Consider the following 23,274-nt stretch of genomic DNA (forward strand, 5'->3'; position numbering starts at 1 on the left):
GCAAAGACATCAAACACACACACATGCACGCACACACAATTGCAGAACATTATCTGTGATGAACATAGATTTAAAAATCCTCAATAAATTTTTGGCAAAATGAATATAGTAATGCCTTAAGAGAATCCCATATTGTGAAAAAGTGAGATTCTTTTTAGGAGTACAGTGTACATTATTGATGGTCTCCTAAGCCCTTCCTCTTCTCCAAGGAGTATGTGATGGAACTGTGACAGGTCAGAAGATACTCCGTGGGCATGAGTGGAGGAAGGGCTCCCAGCAGCTGGTGGTCCAGGGAGCTCTTACATCTTGGAAGCCATGTGGACCATTAGATTCATTACCCTCTTTCTGTAGCCAAATTCATTATCATGCCAGAAAATGAGCCAGACAAAGTGGTCATAAAGGTCAACGCCAGCCCTCCCATCAAAGGTGGAAGAGTGGGTATCACTGTTAAAATTGGAGGAGACAGGGGTTTCCACGGTGGTCTAGGGGTTCAGTCTCAGTGCTACCACTACAAAGGTCTATTGTGATGGCCTGAGTTTGATCTCTGGCCAGGGAGCTAACCCACAAGGCCCAGGTGACCTCTCCTGTCTCACCTGCTGCTCCCCTCAGCAGTGTATTTCAGTAGATCTGCCTGTTCTGCTCCCTAATCTGTCTCTGGTGAATCTTCTCACTGTCCTCCCCCTACCCCCTGCACTGCTGACCTGTACCCCAGTCCTTCTGTGCATAAATAATAAATAAATAAATACATCTTTAAAATTGGAGGAGACAGCCTAGTCCTCAGTGTAGCCCAGAATTCCCTTGAAGAGGCTCTGTGTGACACCTGCTTCACTATTTTCTTGATGCCATCATATTTGGGAGCTTTCTCCAAGTGGCAGGTCATATACACAACTAACAGGTTGGAAGTATGGACACAGAAACCTATGCCAACCAGCTTCCTGTTAAGCTCAGGGATGACCTTGCCCACCACCTCGGTGATAACAGTAGAAACCAGGATTATGTTCTGTGCAGTCCCTCAGCTATCACACCATAGCTTCACAGAGGGATCATCCACAGACTTTTGGGTGGCAGTGATGGCATGGACAATGGTCATCTCAAACTTTCCATGGATGACTTTGGCCAGGGAGGCCAAGCAGTTGGTGGTGCAGGGGGTGTTGCTGAAAATCTTGAGGAAGTTGTATTTCCCTTGGTTCACACACATCACAAAACATGGGGGCATCAGCAGAAGGGTAATGATGCTTGGGCTTCACACTTCAAGTGAGCCCTGAGTTTCTCCAAGGTAGTGAAGATGCCAGTCTATTCCACAACATATTCAGTACCAGCATTACACTATTTTATTTTAGAGGAATGTTGCTCCTAGAATATGGATATGGACTTCCCATCTCCATATCAATGAAAAGTTTCCTATTATATGCCTTGACTGTGTCACTTAATTTTCCATAGGTGGAATAATACTGGACTATGCAGACTACGATGTTGAAGTCAATGAAGGTGCTTTTAATGGCAACAATATACACTTTGCCAGAGTTAAAAGCAGCCCTGGTGACCAGGTCCCTAACCCAGACAAAACTATTCACTCTCTGACCTTCACTATGGTGTCTGAGGGTCACATTGGTACTGCAGGGGAAGAGGTCTGTAGAAGTGGGAGGAGTAGAGAGACTTGAGTGAAATTTATTCCAGGGATGCAAGGATGATTCTATATGAGGGAATCAATGAATATGATACCACACATTATAAAAGGAAGGTCAAAAAATTATATGATTATCTCAATAGAGGTAGAAAAAAAAGCACTGGATAAGATTCAAATATATACAAATAACACAAACAACTTAGCAAAAACAAAGTAAACAATCCAGTCAAAAAATGGGCAGTAGAACTTAAAAGACACTTCTCCAAAGATAACATGCAAATGGCCAACAGGCATATGAAAAAATGTTCAACATCCTTATAATAAGGGAAATGCAAATAAAAACCACAATGAGATACCATCTGACACCAGTTAGAATGGCACATATTAAAAAAACTAGCAAAAACAAATGTTGGCGAGGTTGTAGAGAAAAATGAACTCTCCTGCACTGTTGGTGGGAGTGCAAACTGGTCCAACCACTATGGAGAGCTGTGTGGAGATTTCTTGATCTACTAAACATAGAGCTTCCATATGATCCAGCAATCCCACTCCTAGGTATTTACACAAAAGGACACAGAGACATCAATTCCAAAGAGCACCTGTACCACTATGTTTATAGCAGCACTATTTACAATAGCTAAGCTTTGAAAACAACCCAAATGCCCCAAAATAGATGACTGGATCAAAAAGATGTGGTACATATACACGATGGAATATTACTCAGCATTCAAAAAAGATAAACACATGCAATTTGCAGCAACATGGATGGCACTGGAAGGGATCATGCTCAGTGAAATAAGCCAGAAAGAAAAAGAAAAATACCAGGTGGTCTCACTCATAGCAGGAATATAGAAAACTTAAATAAGAGACCAGGAAAAAGAATAACTATAAGAAAGTAAAAATCAAAATCAACAAACAACTATGAACCAGAGAAACTCTATGTGGGGGTGGTGAAAGGAGGGTTTGGGGTCAAAATAAGGGGGTTTCAATTGTATGGGGAATATACAAATAAAATTAAAATTAAAAAAAAACTCAATGAGATATCACCTTACACCAGTTGAATGACACGTATAAAAAAAAAAAAAAAACTAGCAACAACAAATATTGGTGAGGTTGTGGTAAAAAAGGAACTCTCGTACACTGCTGCTGGAAGTGCAAACTGGTCCAACCACTATGGAAAGCTGTCTGGAGTTTCCTCAGTCTACTAAAAATGGAGCTACCATATGACCCAGCAATTCCACTACTAGGGATATACTCAAAGGACACAAAAACAGTAATTTAAAAGAATACCTGTACCCTTATGTTTTTGGTAGCACTATTTATAATAGGTAAGCCTTGAAATCAACCAAAATGCCCAAAAAGAGATGACTGGATCAAGATAAACTAATGTCATTCATAGCAATGTGGATGGAGGTAGAAGGGATTATGCTCAGTTGAAATAAGTCAGAAGGACAATGAAAAATAAAGGATGGTTTCCCTTATAAGAGGAATATAATGGAACCAATTAAGGCATTAGGGGAAAATAATAACAATAAAAAACATAACAAAACAAAACAAAAAGAAACAGACAACGATAAATCAGAGACATTCTGCAGAGGAGGGGGAGGGAGGGAGGCCACAGGGTACTGTGGTGATGGTGCATGGATGAATAGGGGGTGGAAATTTTATGGGGACTACACCTGAGAAATGAAAGCAAACACTGTAAAAAAATGAAAAAAAAAAGATGTAAAATATAAATAAATAAATAAATATTTTAAAAAAAAATTCTAAACAAAATGTATATAGTAATATCATACCTCAAAGTAATGAGCACTATATATGACAAACCAATAGCTGTCATCATTCTCAATGGTGAATATATGAAACTTTTCCTCTAAGGTCAGGAAAAAGACAAGGATATCCACTTACATCATTACCATTCAGTATATTGTTGGATTTTTCTAGCAAGATTAACTAACCAGAAAAATATCTATAATTGAAAATATGTAAAATTATCTCTCTCTCTCTCTGTGTATATATATATATATATATATATATATATATATATATATATGAAAAATCCTACAGACATCTAGTAGAAAATTTATTTCAAATAATAAAGGATGATCCATCAATCCCACTGCTAGAAGTCCCCCTGAAGAATGTTAAATAAAACCTCACCAATTCAAAGGGATATATGTACTTCTATGTTCTTTTCAACACTATTTACAATAGCCAAGTTATGGTAGCAACCTAAGTGCCCAAGGGCAGATGCATGTATTAAGAAGATGTGGTATACATACCCAAAGAAATACTACTCAGTCATAGAAAGATGCACTATTGCCATTTGTGACAACATGGATGGAACTAGAGGTGATGATGCTAAGCTAAATAATTTGAAAGGACAAAGATAAACAACAGATGATTAAACTCATATATGGAATATAGAAGAACAAATCAAAAGAACAGACAAAACCAAACTAAACCAAACCCTAGAAATCTGACTGTAGAACTGAGGCTACCAGGGGAAAAGGGGAGAGAAAAAAGGCAGGAGTTAGTACAATCGGTTATGGTGGAGGTCAATGGATGTCTTATGGTGGGTTTGGTTGGGTAACATGCTTGTGGAAGGGTGTGAACCTTTACCTCCAAATTATTTACAGTATAGTAAACCAATATAACATTAATAAAAACTACAAAAAATGTAATAAATGAATATAGTAAAGTGGGTCTAAAATTAACATATAAAAATCCGTGGAATCCCTCTGCACAAAAAATAACCTAGCAGAAAGAGAAATCAGGGAAATAACATAAAAAAATATATATTGGAATAAATGTAACCAAAGAAGTGAAAAACCTGTACAACAACAACTATAAGATATTTTGAAGAAATAGAAGACACAAAAGTTGGAAAGGTATTTCATGCTAATGAAATGAAAATAATTAACATCATTAAAATGTGTATATACCCAAAACAATGTACAGCTTAAATGCAATTACTATCAATATACCAACTACTACCAAAAAATAGTCTTCATAGATACAGAACAAAAAATCATGACATTTAGACGGAAGAAAAAAAGAACCTAAATAAGCAAAATCACTCCTGAGGGGGAAAAAATAATGAAAATAGAAGCATAATGCTCTCTTACTTCAAACTATACTATAAGATGATAGAAATCAAAACAATTTGTATTGGGATAAAAACAGACACACAAATCAGTGCAAGAGAATTGAGTGCTCAGAAATAAAACCACACATAAAAGGCTAGCTAATTTACAACAAAGGAACCAAGAGTTAAATATGGAGCAAGGAAATTTTCATCAGTAAATGTATCTGAGGAAAGTGAACGGTCACATTAAAAAGATCTCAACTAGATCACTGCATAACAACATACAAAAATTAATTAAAAATAGATTAAGGTGTTTGATATAAGACCTGAAACCATACAGTACATAAAAGAAAAAAGTAAGCCATACACTCTTACACATTAATCTTAAGAGATGTGTTTGGGTCCCCAACTCTATTAAATGGGACTACACCAAACCCAAAATCTTCTGCACTGTGAGAAATCATGCGTTAAAAATTAAAGTCATCCTACTGAAGGAAAATATGTTTGTATATCATAAACTGACAAGAGGTTAATATCCAAAATAGACAAATCATAAAATCTAACAATAAAAATCAACCTAATAAAAATGGGAAGATGATCTGAACAGACACTTTTAAAACAAGACATACAAATGGCAAATATGTATATGAAAACATGTTCATCATCTTTTGGCATTAGAGAAATGCAAATCAAAACATCAATGTGAGATTACCTCACACCTGCAATTGACTCAAAGTTAAGAAGCAACAAGTGTTGGAGAGTATATGGCTGGAAGAGTTATATAAATCCTCATGTTCAATGAAATATTATTTATTATGTCAAAAATCTGGGAGCAACCTAAATGGTCATTGATTAATGAAAGTATAAAGAGGATGTAGAATATATACAAAATTTAAAAATGCTATAAAAATGATTAGATTCTGTCATTTGCAGCAATATGTATTTACCTCGTAGGAAGTGTGCTTAGTAAAATAAGTTAAACAAAAAAAGACAGCCACATGATATTACTCATATTTGGTACATAGAGAAACAGATGAACTAAGAAAAAAAAAAGTAAATTTTTCTACATCAAGAGCAATTTGGGATTACCAGAGGGAAAGGAAGAAGCTAAGTAGGTAAATTGGAAAAAGTGACAATAGCATAAAAGATAGATTGTACTGTTAGCAATGACATTAATGTAGTGTATGCACATGCTGATTCTCAATGACTAATTTACATATTTTTGTACTACAATGCTATATCAAGTGGAAAAAAAAGCTGAGACCTTCCATAAACTGGGGAAGGAAACATACTATAGTCAGAAAACTCAAAGAATAACAAACAAAATGAATCCAAATAGATGCACACAAAAATGCATTATAATTAAAATATCAAATTTGAAAGATGAAGAGAGAATTTAATAATTTGAAAACCCTGACACATGCCCAAAGCAGCAGCAGGTATGCCTGACAGCCTCAGCAAGGTACACCCCCAATCCTACATAGGTGGCAAAGGCTTACCTATCCCAAAAGTCCTAACAAATACCCTAAATAAGCTGCAGAGGTGCCAAGAGACCTCCATAAGGCTACTCTGGTTCTGCAGGGCATTGAGACGCACCTAGACTGGATGCCCTCCAAAAGAGTGGGACCCCAAAGCAAACACATGTGAAATGGATAAACAACACAAAAAATGACATGAGTCCACATGGGAATACCACACCACAGGAAGAGAACAAATCTCCTGAAACTAATAACAAAAACATAGACAATCTGTTATTCCTTTCACAATCATACTTCAAACTTGCCATGATAAAGAAATTCAAAGAAATATAAGAAAATTTAGGAAAAATTAATATAATGAGAAATAAATCAACTGACAGAATATTTAAGTTGAAGCTCTACATAAGGAAATATGGAGGTTCAGTACATAAAAAAAGCAATAAAAACATAAAAAAATAAGGAGAAAGTTATGGAAGTATAATACACCAAATGGAAGAATGAGTCAATGTATTTAAAGATGCAAATGAACAAAGAATCGAAGTAGAAAAGGAGAGAAACAAAGTTAAAATAAAGAAGACATCCCCTGCTCATGGATTGGAAGAATAAACATTATTAAAATGGCCATCCTACCAAAGCAATATACAGATCCAATGCTATTTCAATCAAAATTTCAATGTCATTCTTCAAAGAAATAGAACAATTATTGATGAAATTCATATGGAATCACAAAAAACCCTGAATAGCAAAAGCTCTCCTGAAAAAAAAAGAAGGAAATGGAGGCATCACACTCCCAGACTTCAAACTATAACACAAAGCCATAATCATCAAAACTGCATGATATTGGAACAAGAACAGACATACAGACCAATGGAATCGAATAGAAAATCCAGAAATAAACCCACAGATTTATGGTCAAAGGGGCAAAGAGTATGCATTGGAGCAAAGAAAGTTTGTTCAATAAATGGTGCTGGGAAAACTGGGTCGCTACATGCAAAAGAATGAAGCTTGACCACTTCCTCACACCATACACAAAAATCAACTCAAAATGGATTAAAGAACTAGACATAAGACCTGAAACCATAAAATATATAGAAGGAAATATAGGCGAAACACTACGTGATTTGCACATCAAAGACATCTTTACAGACACATCACCCAAAGCAGTGATAGTGAAGGCAAAGATAAACAGCTGGGACTACATCAAATTAAAGAGCTTCTGCACAGCAAAAGAGACAATAACAAAAACAAAGAGAAACCCCACCAACTGGGAGAACATTTTTGCACACAACACTAATGATAAAGGACTGATCACAAAAATCTGCAAAGCAAAGAGCTGATGAGACTCAGCAACAACAAAGAAAATAATCCAGTCGAAAAATGGGCAGAAGAGCTAAAAAGAAACTTCTCCGAAGAGGAAATGCAAATGGCCAAAGGACATATGAAAAAATGTTCAACATCACTTGTAATCAGGGAAATGCAAATCAAAACTACCATGAGATACCATCTTACACCAGTGAGAATGGCACATATTAAAAAAAACTAGCAACAGCAAATGCTGGCGAGGTTGTGGAGAAAAAGGAACTCTTCTACATTGTTGGTGGGAGTGCAAACTGGTCCAACCACTATGGAGAGCTGTGTGGAGATTTCTGGACCTTCTAAACATAGAGCTTCCATATGATCCAGCAATTCCACTCCTAGGTATTTACACAAAGGACACAGAAACATCAATTCCAAAGAACACCTGCACCCCTATGTTTATAGCAGCACTGTTAACAATAGCTAAGCTTTGGAAACAGCCCAAATGCCCAAATATAGATGACTGGATCAAGAAGATGTGGTACATATATACCATGGAATATTACTCAGCATTCAAAAAAGATAAACACATGCAATTTGCAGCAACATGGATGGCGCTGGAAGGGATCATGCTCAGCGAAATAAGCCAAAAGGAAAAAGAAAAATACCGGATGGTCTCACTCATAGCAGGAATCTAGAAAACTTAAATAAGAGACCAGGAAAATGAATAACTATAAGAAAGTGAAAATCAAAATCAACAAAAAACTATGAGCCAGAGACATTTTTTGGGGGGTGGAGGGCGGGAGGGGAGGGATTGGGTCAGAATGGGGGGTTTGCAATTGTATGGGGGAATATAAAAATAAAATTTATTATTAAAAAAATAAATAAATAAAATAAAGAAGAAACACTGAGAATTATTTGACTCCAAGAGGATAGGCAATGTAAGAATGAAATATAAACCATAAGATAAGAGATTTTCAAAGGGTGAAGAGAGAAAGGAGGGAACAGAAAAGATATTTAATGAAAAAAAATAATAGGGGAGAACTTTTTGAACCTGGAGAAGGGTCTAAATGCACAAATCTAGGAAACTGAAAGATCTCCAGGGTACCTAAATACAATGATACCTACACCAAGATAGAATAGTGAAACTGTTGAGTTCAAAAGAAACAAACAAACAAAAAAAGCTATCGAGTTGGAAGAAGGAGATAACCTATAAAAGAACCCTGATTAGACTAACATCAGACTTCTCAAAAGAAATACTATGGGAAAGGAGAGAATGCAATAGTGTTCCAAATATTTAAAGATACAAATTTCCAGTCAAGAACTCTACACTGCAAGCCTCTTCTTCAAATATAAGGGAGAAATAAGAGTGTTCTCAAAGGGAAACTGAAGGAATTTGCGAACACTAGATCCCCACCCCTAGAAATATTGAAAGGAACTCTCATATATAAACAGAAGAGAGAAACATGCACAAAGAACTCAAGATGAATCTACAAAAATAAGGAAAAAATGGCAGCAACACTTTTATATATTTATAATCACTCTAAATATAAACGAACTGAACTCACCAATTAAAAGACACCAAGTATTTAGTTTGATTAGGAAACCGAATCCAGTCTTCTGCTTTCTGCAGGAAACGTACCTGCACTCCAAATATAAATAATATAAACATTAACTCAGATTATAAATAATCCAAAATGCAAATAGAACACAAAGGAAGACAAGGATGGCCATAGTTATATCAGACAAAATAGATTTTCAGTTGAAAAACATAATAAGAGGAGAGGGCGGAGCAACATGTCGGCGAGGAGACACTGCAAGTAAGATCTCCCATTAAAAAAAGTTAATGGGGAGGAAAAGCGGCAGGTCCCAGTGAGAACTGGGACACGGAAGATAAACGGACGACTCCAGCAAACTACCTGAAGAAGAAAGTTGCCATAAAAGAGGACTAGAAGGGAGGAAAGCGCAGAACGCTGCTCCCCTCCCCCACCCACAGAGTCAGCACTCTCTGACCAGCAGAGAGGAGGAAAAAAAAAAACAAACTAAAACGACCAACAAGAACAAACTATGCATCAAGTGGGACTGTGAGTGGAAAGGAACTATTGCAGCCACCACACCCCGTGAACGGGAGCTGTGGAGAACCCTGCAGGATTCACCTCTGTGGTGAGCGAACGGCTCCAGGCGCCATTAGAGAATAACAAAGACTCTGGAGACCCGAACAGAACACAGCCCTGGGCTTGCCGGTAAGCTTGCACAGAAAAGCGGCACGCTTGGCACACTTGAAAAACAAACGCGGATCGGGATCATGGCTGCCCAGGTCCCCGCGCCTGCGACCTAGGCTTGCAGGGAGACACGCGAGGCCCTCACTGGGGTGAAAGTCCCTCACTGAGTAAGCAGGAACCAGGCGTCCAGGCATGGGAGCGGGGTGCAAAAGGCACCATTCCCGCGCCACTGAACTGGGCTACAGCCCGCGTCCTGGACCTGAGGGCTTTGGAACTGAGACCCGGGGCATGAAATTCGGGACGTGGGTTCTCCACGACAGTGGGGCACAAGGCAGACACAGCACCCCAAAGACGTTGAGGTTTACCCTTCCATTCCCGTACTGTTCCCTGTCCCACGGGGTGGGGGGGGGCGAAAAACAGACCCCCAAGGACAATAGGAGAGATCTCTGGCACCACCTAGTGACCAGGAAAAAAAAAGTCACTAACACGCCGTAGAACAGGGAAATTACTTAAGACTGCTTTAAAAGAGCAGAAGGCTCCCAGAGGAGACAGTGGCCAGCTGGGAAGTTAGCCCACACCAGGCCCCTTCCAACCAGCAGTCTGAGTCCACAGAGGGAACAGGTACCCCCGGCCAGGGCAGACCAGGTGCGCAGAAGAGTGTGCCTGAGACCGGAAGCGCAGGGACTAAGTCCCACATTGCCGTTTTAGAACAGGGACATTTCTTCAGTAAAGACTGCCTGAAACCAGCAGAAAGCTCCCTCAGAAGCCAGAGATGGCTCCTGGAGGAGACAGAGGGGAGCGGAGAAGTTCACCCAAGATGCCGGCCAGTCCGAGCAACACAGTGTCCCAATGCATATGACAAATTAGAAAACAGACAGTAGGGAGTAGAAGAACCACATGCAACATAACAACTCCTCAGGAAAAAAGCACACCACAAAAAGAAAACCACCCTCCAGATTACGACGACAGTAACTTGGAAGAACTTCTGAGACTTCAAGAAAGAGAATTTAAAATTGCTGTGATAAAATAACTGACAGAAGTCATAAAGGAAAACAATAATATGAGGAAAATAATCAACAATCAGAAGAATGAAATTGAGTCCATAAAGAGGGAAGCAAAAGAAACGCAGGAGATCAAAGAATTAATGGAGGAACTAAAGAACTCTGGGAAAAGCAATGAAAGCAGAATAGATGAAATGGAAGAACGAATAAGTACTCTTGAAGACACAGAAATAAAAAGAACCAAAACAGAAAAGGAAAGAGAATTACGAAGGAAAAAGAATGAAGAAAGACTTCGGGAACTATCTGACTCCATGAGGAAAGGAAATATAAGAGTTATAGGAATTCCAGAAGGAGAGGAGAGAGATGTAGGAACAGAGAAAATATTCCAGGAGATAATTGAAGAGAACTTCCCAAATGTGAAGAAGGAGCTGAAAATTGATATAAAAGAAGCAAGAAGAACACCAAACTTCCACGGTAAATGGAAAAATACAGCAAGACACATAATAGTAAAGCTCCCAAGAATCCAGGACAAGGAAAAAATAATGAAGCTGGCAAGAGGGAAGAAACAGATAACATTCAAAGGAAAGCCAATCAGGCTGACATCAGACTTCTGCGAAGAAACACTACGGGCAAGGAGAGAGTGGAGGGACATAGTCAACAGACTCCAAGAAAACAGATGCCAACCAAGAATACTCTATCCCGCAAAGCTCTCCTTCCTCTATGAAGAAAGAATATGGACCTTCCCAGACAAACAGAAACTCTGGAATTTCATTACGACTAAACCCCCACTCCAAAAAATACTACAAGGAATCCTAAAGCCAGAACCTCAGAGGGATGAATAACAATGAAAGAAGGCCAAAAAAAAGTTATTAAAAGAATAAATAAATAAAATCAAAGGAAAGACAAACATAATGGCAAATACAGATGCTAACATATCAATATTAACTCTAAATGTAAATGGACTAAACTCTTCAATAAAAAGACACAGAGTTGCAGCCTGGATTAAGAAACAAGGCCCAACCTTTTGCTGTCTCCAGGAAACACATTTAGCTACAAAAGATAAAAATAGGCTCAAAGTTAAAGGATGGAAAACAATCCTACAAGCAAATGGACCAAAAAAGAAAGCAGGAACAGCTATACTTATATCAGATAAAACAGACTTCAAACTCAAAAAAAAAAAAAGAGACCCCAATGGTCACTACATTATGATCAAGTGGACAATACTTCAAGAAGAAATAACACTCATTAACATATACTCACCAAACGAAGGAGCACCAAAATATATCAGACAACTGTTGTCCTCTCTGAAAACAGACATCAGAGAAAACACATACGTAGTGGGAGACTTCAGCACATCACTATCAACAATGGATAGATCAACAAGACAAAAAATAAGTAAAGAAACTAAAGCTCTAAATAAGGACCTAGATCATTTGGGCTTAACAGACATCTATAGAACACTAAACCCGAAAAAAACGGAGTACACATTTTCCTCAAGTGCTCACGGATCATTCTCCAGGATCGAAAACATACTGGGGCACAAGACAAACATCAACAGATACACAAAGATTGAAATCATACCAACCATGGTCTTTTCTGACCATGAAGGCATCAAACTAGAAATAAACCATAAAAAGAAGGCAAGGAACTTTCCTACCTCATGGAGATTAAAAACCACACTACTGGAAGACCACTGGACTAATAAGGAGATCTAAGAAGAAATTAAAATATTCTTTGAATTGAATGACAAGAAGGACACCAGTATCCTAAATGTATGGGATGCAGCAAAAACAGTAATAAGAGGTAAATATATAGCAATAGAAGCTCACTTCAAGAAACAAGTAAGAACTCAAAGAAACAACCTAAATCGAAGCTCAAAGATCTAGAAAAAGAAAAACAAAAAAACCCCAAAACCAGTAGAAGAAAAGAAATAATAAAAACCAAAGCAGAAATAAATGTAATTGAAACTAAAAATACAATCCAAAAGATCAATGAAACCAAGAGCTGGTTCTTTGAAAAAAATCAATAAAATAGACAAACCCCTAGCCAGGCGCACAAAGGAATAAAGGGAGAAAGCACAAATAAACAGGATCACAAATGAAAGAGGAGAAATCACAACGGATACAGCAGAAATCAAAAGAATAATCAGTAACTACTATGATCAGTTATATGGAAACAAGTTCAACAATCTAGAGGAGATGGACAAATTCCTACAACTCTACAATCACCCAAAGCTAGATAAAGAAGAAATAGAACACCTAAACAGACCAATTACAAGCAGTGAAATTGAAATGGTAATAAAAACCTCCCCAAAAACAAAAGCCCATGACCTGATGGATTTACAAATGAATTCTACCAAACATTCAGAGACGAATTAGTGCCTATTCTTCACAAACTCTTCCAAAAAATTGAGAAGGAAGGGACAATACCAAACACGTTCTATGAAGCCAACATTACACTAATACCAAAACCTAACAAGGGCAACACAAAAAAAAGAAAACTACAGGCCAATCTCCTTAATGAACACTGATGCAAAAATCCTCAATAAAATTTTAGCTATCAGAATACAACAATGTATCCATAAGATAATTCACCACGACCAAGTAGGATTCATTCCAGGGACACAAGGATTGTTGAACATCTGAAAATCAATCAACATTATCCAACACATCAACAAATAGAAATATAAAAGCCATATGATAATATCAATAGATGCTGAGAAAATCTTTCAACAAAGTGCAACACCCATTCATGATAAAAGCCCTTGAAATTCTTGGGATACACAGAATATACCTCAGCATCATAAAGGCCATCCATGACAAGCCAACAGCCAGTATCATTCTCAATGGTGAAAAGCTGAAAGCAATTCCATTAATATCTGGAACAAGACAAGGATTTCGACTCTCACCACTGCTTTTCAATAAAATACTGGAAGTCCTAGCCAGAGCAATAAGACAAGAAAAAGACATCCAAGGAATCCAAATAGGAAAAGAAAAAGTCAAACTATCACTATTTGCAGATGATATGATAATATACATAGAGAACCCCAAAAACTCCACAGAAAAACTAATTCAACTCATCAATCAGTTCAGTAAAGTGGCAGGATACAAAATCAACACGCACAAGTCAGTAGCCCTCCTATACACAAACAACAAATCTGAAGAAGAAGAAATCAAAAAAACCATCCCTTTTATTATTGAAACAAAAAAATCAAATATTTGGGAATAAATCTAACAAAAGAGGTAAAGGACCTATACAAAGAAAACTATAAAACACTGTTAAAAGAAATAGAAGAAGACACAAAGAAATGGAAAGACATCCCCTGCTCATGGATTGGAAGAATAAACATTATTAAAATGGCCATCCTACCAAAAGCAATATACAGATCCAGTGCTATTCCAATCAAAATTTCAATGTCATTCTTCAAAGAAATAGAACAATTATTGATGAAATTCATATGGAATCACAAAAAACCCCGAATAGCCAAAGCTCTCCTGAAAAAAAAAGAAGGGAATGGAGGCATCACACTCCCAGACTTCAAACTATAACACAAAGCCATAATCATCAAAACTGCATGGTATTGGAACAAGAACAGACATGCGGACCAATAGAATGGAATAGAAAATCCAGAAATAAACCCACAGATTTATGGTCAACTAATCTTTGACAAAGGAGCAAAGACTATGCAATGGAGCAAAGAAAGTTTGTTCAATAAATGGTGCTGGGAAAACTGGGTCGCTACATGCAAAAGAATGAAGCTTGACCACTTCCTCACACCATACACAAAAATCAACTCAAAATGGATTAAAGAACTAGACATAAGACCTGAAACCATAAGAAGGAAATATAGGCAAAACACTACGTGATTTGCACATCAAAGACATCTTTACAGGCACATCACCCAAAGCAGTGATAGTGAAGGCAAAGATAAACAGCTGGGACTACATCAAATTAAAGAGCTTCTGCACAGCAAAAGAGACAACAACCAAAACAAAGAGAAACCCCACCAACTGGGAGAACATTTTTGCCCACAACACTAATGATAAAGGACCGATCACAAAAATCTGCAAAGAGCTGATGAGACTCAACAACAACAAAGAAAATAATCCAGTGAAAAAATGGGCAGAAGAGCTAAAAAGAAACTTCTCTGAAGAGGAAATGCAAATGGCCAACAGGCATATGAAAAAATGTTCAACATCACTTGTCATCAGGGAAATGCAAATCAAAACTACCATGAGATACCATCTTACACCAGTGAGAATGGCATATATTAAAATAACTAGCAACAAGAAATGTTGGCTAGGGTGTGGAGAAGAAGGAACTCTTCTGCACTTTTGGTGGGAGTGCAAACTGGTCCAACCACTATGGAGAGCTGTGTGGAGATTTCTGGACCTACTAAACATAGAGCTTCCATATGATCCAGCAATTCCACTCCTAGGTATTTACCCAAAAGACACAGAAACATCAATTCCAAAGAGCACCTGCACCCCTATGTTTATAGCAGCACTGTTTACAACAGCTAAGCTTTGGAAACAACCCAAATGCCCAAAAATAGATGACTGGATCAAGAAGATGTGGTACATATACACCATGGAATATTACTCAGCATTCAAAAAAGATAAACATATGCAATTTGCAGCAACATGGATTGCACTGGAAGGGATCATGCTCAGCGAAATAAGCAAAAAGAAAGAGAAAAATACCAGATGGTCTCACTCATAGCAGGAATCTAGAAAACTTAAATAAGGGACCAGGAAAATGAATAACTATAAGAATGTGAAAATCAGAATCAACAAAAAACTATGAAACAGAGACACTTTTGGGGGGTGGGGGGTGGGAGGGGAGGGATTGGGATTAGAATGAGGGGTTGCAATTGTATGGGGAATATAAAAATAAAATTTATTATTTAAAAAAATAAATAATAAAATTAGAAGTAAAATATAGATGATCCCAATTCTGTATTAACTTATGACACATACATATTATGTGCTGGTGTGTATAAAATAATGATTACGTATTTATGTTAAAAATACATGGACAACAGAAGGTCTACTAGTCAAAACCCAAACTAATTAAGTTAATTTATTTTACTACCCTGCTGGTTTCTCAAAAATCTAGACCTCTAAGTGAGGGAATTTGGGGAGAAATTCAATATGTATTAAAAACCTACTAAGAATCAGGCATTTGCTAGCAATCATCAGTGTCAACAAAGTCTCCTCAAATCTACTGGCCATATGGCAAACAAAGTGAATGGCTTTTTTGAAGCAACTTTTAAACACCACTGAACTATAACTAACCTACTGCCCACTATGTTCCATTTAATTCTCCTTAATGCTTACTCTAGTTTCAAGATTTTGATAGATATACCTGTTCCTAGAGTTTTGTGAACACAAAGAGATAGGAAACAAAAAAAAGAGAAAAACATAATAAGAGATGAAGGTAGGTCCTATATAAAGATTAAAGGAACAATATACCAAAAATCATTAACATATACTCACCAAATGAAGGAAACACCAGAATAAATTAGGCTATTGCTATCAGCTCTGAATGCAGACATTGGCAAAATATATTTCTGATGTGAGACTACAGCTTTCAACCACCCTGACCAAAGGACAGATTAAGTACACAAAGTTAAGTAGGCATATAATAGCCTTAAACAAAGAATTAAACAACATAGGACTAATAGACAATTATGTCACTGCACTCAATAAAAACTGAAAACACATTATTCTCAAGTGTACTTGGGGCATTTTTCAAAACTGACTGCATAATAAGCCACAAGACAAGTACAAAAAAATACACATGAAGATCAAAATTATATGAAACATCTTTTCTGACAATAAAGGTATTAAGCTACAATTCAAGTACAATTCAAGGGAAAACCTCCAATACATGAAGACAGAGCAGCACACAAATGAAAGACTCTTAGGTTAACAAGGTAATCAAAGGAAAAATAAAAAAAAAAATTACCTTGAAACATGACAATGAGGACACAACCTTCCAGAACTTATGTGACACAGAAAAAACAGTACTAAGAGGGAAATATATAGCAATATATATCTGATTCAAGAAAAAAGAAAGAATTAAAATAAACAACTATAACTCTGAAGTTGAAGTACTAGAAAAACAAGAAAAAATAAAGCTAAATGCCAGTAAAAGTAAAACATAAAAAATAGCAGAAATAAATGAAATAAAAATAAAGAGCCCAAAAGGGTAATGAAAATAAAAACTGTTTCTTTAAGAAAATAGACAGGCCACAGGCAGAAATTCAGAGAATAATAAGAGAATGCTATGAAGATCTATACACTAGCAAGTTCAATTTCCTAGAAGAGATTAATAGATCCCTAGAAATGCACAACAATAGAAAACCATGGAACAGGCAAATTACAAGAAAATAAATTGAAAGAATAATCAAAACTATACTCCCTGCCCCAAGTAAGCCCTGAACCTGACTTCAAAGATGGTGGTGGGAAAACTATGGTGACCACAACTGAGGGGAGAAATCTTATATTGTGAAAAAATAAGCCAGAATGTAAAATTTATAAAAATAAAGTAGTATGTTTAAATTAAAAAAAATGAAATAAATCCTAAACTTCTCAAACTCTTCCAACAATTGCAAAAGAATGAATAATCCCAAATATATTTTATGAGGCCAACCTTACTCTATGATCAAAACCAAACAAAGACAACACCAAAAATATGAAAATTCTGATCGATATCCCTAATGAACACAGATGCAAATATCCCCAACATAATCTTAGCAAACCAAATCCAACAATGCATTAAAATGAACATACACCCTAACAAGTGGGATTCATGGCAGGAACACGAGGGTGGTTCAGTATCTGAAAATCAGTCAATGTAACTTACCACATCAACAAAAAGAGAGAGGGGAACCATACGGCCATATCCATAGATGCTGAGAAAGTATTTGATAAGATTCAAGATCCACTTATAATGAAAATCATTGAAAAAAATTTGTGGGGAAATGGAACATAACATATATAAGACAACCCCACATCTAGTGGGGTGAAAATTGAAAGCATTTCCACTAAAACCTGGTACAAGACCCCTATTATTCAACATTGTACTGGAAACCCTAGCTATTGCAATTAGGCAAGAGAAGGATACAAAATAAATCTAAATTAGGAAAGAAGTAAAGCTATCATTATTTGCAGATGATATGTTTCCTTCCTATATGCAAACAATGAGCTATCAATAGAAGAAGAAATTAATAAATTCATCCCATTTACAATCTCAATATACACAAAAATTAATTTAAAAAGTACTAAGGACTTGGAAGTAAAGCCTGAAACTATAAAATGCATGGAAGAAAACATAGACGGAACACTCAGTGATGTTGACTTCAGTGATGTCTTATGGGACTGGACAACAAAGGGAATGTAAACAGAACAGAAAGTAAACAGAGACTTCAGGTTTGTTATTTATGCCACCATGGAGGAAGGAGATTCAGTCATGAATGCAAGGCCATTCATTGCATTGTGGAATCAAAGAAGACTAAGTCAAGAAAATATTCTAAAATACATGATTCCCGCTTAACTGAGAAAAAGATTGTTAGTAGCATTAAAGAAGAGACTGAGGAACAACACCTAAGAGATTATTTTGAGCACTATGGGAATATTGAAGTGATTGAAATCATGATTGATCAAGACAGTGGCAAGAAGATATCCTTTTGTTTAAAACCTTTGATGACCATGATTCTATAGACAAGATTACTATTCAGAAATACCATATTGTAAATTGTCACAACTTTGAAGTAAAAAAGCCCTGTCTAAGCAAGCGATGGTCAATGCTTTATCTAGTCAAAGAGTTGAAGTGGTTCTGGAAACTTTGGTGGTGGGCAAGGAAGTGATATAAGTGGAAATGAGAACTTTCGTCATGAAAGAAACTTCAGTGGTCATGGTGGCACCAGTGGTTATGGTGTATATTGTGGCAGTGCGAATGACTACAATGGATTTGGTAATGATGGAAGCAATTTTGGAAGTGGTGAAAACTACATTGCTTTTTATAATAATCAATCTTCAATTTTTGGATCTGTAAGAGAAGGAAACTTCAGAAAGGAGTAGCTCTGGCCCCTATGGTAGTGGCAGAGATTTTGTCAAACCACAGAACTAAGATGGTTGTGGCGGTTCCACCATCAACAGTACAGAATTTTTTTTTTTTTATAGAGGCATGCTTTATTTATTTTATTTATTTATTTATTTTGTTTGTTTGTTTGTTTGTTTATACATGCACTGGGTACAGTCAGAAGCGTGGGAGGGTGATAGAATTCACCAGAGCCAGAGCGGGGAGCAGAGCAGGCAGAAGGACTGAAGTACACTGCTGAGGGGAGCAGCGGCGGCAGGAGAGGTCTGCGTGCCATATGGGACCCTCCTCCCGTGGCCGGGAAGCAGCCGGGGATCGAACCAGCGCCGCAGAGGCTGTGGGCAGCTTCGCAACCCAGCGCTCAACCGCTGTGCCACCGGGGAGGCCCCGTACAGAAAATTTTAACTGCCAGGAAACAAAGCTTATCAGGAGAGGATAGTCAGAGAAGTTACAGGAAGCCACAGGTTACAAAAGACTTGTGAACCCAGTTAAGCAGAGTGGAGGCAGGGTCTTGCTGTTACAAAGAAGACATGTTTTAGACAATATTCATGTGTACGGGCAAAAAACTGATGTTCTGTATTTGTGATTAATTGTAAAACAAATTATTTTATTTTCTGTTCTGTGGAAAGTGTAAAGCATTCTTGCAAAGGGTTTTAATATAGTTTTTATATTTTGTATGCATGCTGTTCTTGCTAAATATAATAGTCTTATCACGGCACTGAATAAATGTGCCTTTTAAAAAGATGTTCTTGTAAAATTAGTCTACTATGAACCATTTTGATATAGTACTGCAACAGTGTGAAACTAGAATTTTTTTAGGGTGGTGACAGATTCTTTTGAAATGTTTTATAACTTGCTTAGATGGAGAAACAATTGTTTTCAGAAATCTTGGTGTAGTTGAACTGAGAGTTATTGTTTTGTGACTTGGAGTTCATCATTAAAAGGGTCACAAAGCAGAATCATGGAGTTTATTTGGTTACTAATGATTTTTGGCATATCCTATGCAATATATCTAAATATTATGGTACACGATAAAATTATAGATGGGAATGAAGCTCGTGTATCATCCATTATCATGTGTAATCAATAAATGATTCAATATCCTACTTCAAAAATGATAAAAATCTTGACATTTGCAACAACATGGATTGAACTGGTGGGGATAGTGCTAAAGGAATTAGCCAGAAGGAAACAGATACATGCTTGATTATTTCACTCATCTGTGGAGTTTACAGAAACAAAGCAAAGGAATAGACAAAACTAAATCAAAACAACCCCCAGAAATCTGACTGCAGAATTGAGGCTACCAAAGAAGGAGGGTAGGGTAGGGGAACAAAGGGGTAGGCACCAAAAAACTATGGTGGGGTATCATAGGTGCTTTGATGGTGGGTGTGCTAACATACATATGAAAAGGTGTGAACATATATCCCTAATACATATAGTATTGTAAACCAATACAAATAATTAAATATATAAAAAGAAAAGCAACATAGTTGTTTCCAAATAGCTAATAAATTGCTTCCACTCCATTTTAAAATAATCCAACATATCTGTAATTTTTTAGAAATACTGAACATACCATAATAAAATCTCATATCTACTGAGAGTTATGTTTCAGTGTTCCAATGTTCTAGTTCATTGGAATATATGCTAGAGCCATTCTGTTTCATTAGTACACCTTAACATATTTTCATGCTGTTCAGCCTCAATATGTTTTCTCATTTTGTTTTTATTCTTATAAATTATTATATTGGATTTGATTTTTCAATCACTACATCAATACATGCTTCTTATAATAACTTAAGCAACAGATCATAGTAATATATGTGAAATTACTAACATCCCTCTCTTGCTTCTTATCCCACTTTCCTATGAAAACAAGGCTATTGTTTGATGAATAAATTTTTGTACTTTTGCTTAAAATGATAAAAGGAGTGCAAACATTAAATAACAATTTTTATTTTGCTTTTGGTAAGACAGCGGTCAGAACCATTTTCTTCAATCATACAGAAGTGCACACTTGGGATAATGCTTGGGTCTTTAAAATAAGGACTAGATATAGCAGTACAATTATAATTCACTGAAAATTCATAAAATTGCACTGGGATTCATTGTTATTAATATCTCTAACAAATACTGAATCCCAAGAATGATAGAAAAAGTCCTGATGTTTGTCATCAGTCCATTTTAGATGCAGTTAGTTATAAATGGACATTCTGTTGGGATCACAGACCTCTCTAAAGTGACTTATAATAAATCAGAGACAGCCTGCAAGGGAGGGGGAGGGGGAAGGAGAACATGGGAAGGAGGGAGGGAGGAGCACAAGGTGACTGTGGTGATGGTGCACGGGTGAATTGGTGGTGGAAATTCTTGGGGACTAAATGTGAGAAAAAAAAGACATTGTTTAAAAAGGAACAATGATGTAAAATATATATAAATAACTAAATTTTAAAAAATAAAGTGATTTATAATGATCTTGTTTTCCATCCTACTGAATGACATCTGTCAATCAACATGATCTCACTGCATTCTTAGAAAACACAATAAAGAGAAGATATTGAGTTGTAGCTCTTGTGAAGGTTACATCTAGGGAGGGAGACAAGAACAATGCATATGTAAAGACAGTTACCACTTCTATTTCCTTGAAGATATACATTTAACAGTGCTTCTCTTTATGCATAGTTATTAGATTTTTCACAGGCCCTAGATTGGGAGCATGTACCAATTCAGTAATGCAGTTCATGAATGTACGTTTGGCCTCACTGACAATCTATAGGGACAGTATGGTCTCAAGAATATCTATATTATGTCTGCATCCCTGCATTCCCCACCAGCCCTACTCCAAAAAGGTGTCAATGGGTGATTATTGTTCATAATTTTATGGCTACATTTTTATCACATATAAGTGTTTGCAAAAAAAAGAACTGTAAAAAGAGTGAAGATTCGCATACTTTAGGGATAAATTGAGTTTTGCCTTGTAGATATATAAGGATCAGTTTGCTCTTGATAAGTTCCAAATGTGTATATAAGCTCATTTGATGATTACCAATTTATACCAACTAAAGAAAGAAGAAAGCTCTCTTTATCTCTACATACTTGAACTTTTTTAAAAAAAAGATTTATTTATTTATGCAAGATCTGGGGTACAGGCCACGTGCACGGGAGAGTGAGAGGATTCACCAGAGACAGAGCGGGGAACAGAACAGGCAGACTGACAATACACTGCTGAGGGGAGCAGCGGGCGAGATAGGAGAGGTCCGCCATGTCATGTGGGACCCTCGCCGGCCAGCCGGGATCAAACTGGTGCTGCAGAGGCTGTGGACAGCATCATAGCACTGTGCTCAACAGCCTCCGCCACCAGTTTCCTCTCTGTTCCTTTTGTAATGGTGTGACCTTCCTGTGTTTAAGCTCTCCCCATTACTAAACCTAGGACAGGATATGTGGTAGGAGTACAGTGAACCCATATTATTAGCTTACCTTAGTTGAGTGAAATGCAAAGAAGAACATTTCAAATCAGTTTAAAAATTTATGTGATTCCAAGTCAGACAATACATCGACTGGTAACTAGCTGTGCTTCTGGCTTAATGGCAAACGATTACAGACCGTTTTCTGTCATTCCTGGGATTCAATCTTGTTAAAGGCATTACATAATGTACAAAGAAGACTTTTATATATATATTTCTGGTCCGTGTCTTTAAATTTCACAGGGTAGTAGAGGATAAAGTCATTGAAACAAATTATTATAAATTTATTCAATTGTATAGCTTTATTAAAAGTCATAAAACAAGCCCCCTTAGGGGTCAGACAGGCAAGGCTAGCCAACTAGTATTACAATTATGGGGGACAGTGGGGATTATGATAAATAATAGGAAAGTAAACTCTGCATAAAGACTTCAAATTTACAATTTTTAATTAATTTATTTGTTATTGGTGGTTTTGGTCAAATTATTTATCTTTTTTTAAATATTTTTTTTACTGAGGTAACATTGTTTTTCAAAACTGTATATGATTTAGGGGAACAGGTTCACACCTCCTTAGGTATATGTCACATACCACCTCCATGATCAAAACCGTCAAAACACCCATTTAATATGCTCTACCTACCAATATATTATCTGTCACCTGCCTAAGATACTGGAACTATTTACTTCTTTGAAACAAAATAGCTATGGATACAAATGCATTTGCAGAAAAGTAAAACTATGTCAATAGCTGCACTAAACCAAATTAAAACTACTTTGTAGTAATAGATGTATTTAAAATAGATCAAGGAATGTTCGCATCATGGAAATAGTATATAGCCACAAAGAATTAGGTTTTAAAAAATATTTGATGACGTGGAAATTCTCACAAGATAAAGCTGGATAAGAGCCTGATGAAACTCCTCTCATATATGTACATCCGAATATATGGACAAATTCATGGAAAATACAAAAAAAAAAAAAAGGCATACACCATA

General features: G+C 36.7%; 1 pseudogene across 1 annotated transcript in view; it reads right to left on the reverse strand.

Annotated features, from left to right (window-relative positions):
• Positions 1 to 770: 770 nt before the first annotated feature.
• The window catches only part of LOC311187583 (glyceraldehyde-3-phosphate dehydrogenase-like), a 167,729-nt pseudogene continuing 145,225 nt past the window's right edge, over positions 771 to 23,274 (reverse strand). The window contains exon 6 of the transcript in view: positions 771 to 1,693. The product of the transcript in view is annotated as a glyceraldehyde-3-phosphate dehydrogenase-like (transcript). The remainder of the gene's footprint in view (positions 1,694 to 23,274) is intronic.

Source organism: Talpa europaea, assembly GCF_964194135.1.
Source record: "Talpa europaea genome assembly, chromosome: X".
NCBI lineage: Eukaryota > Metazoa > Chordata > Mammalia > Eulipotyphla > Talpidae > Talpa > Talpa europaea.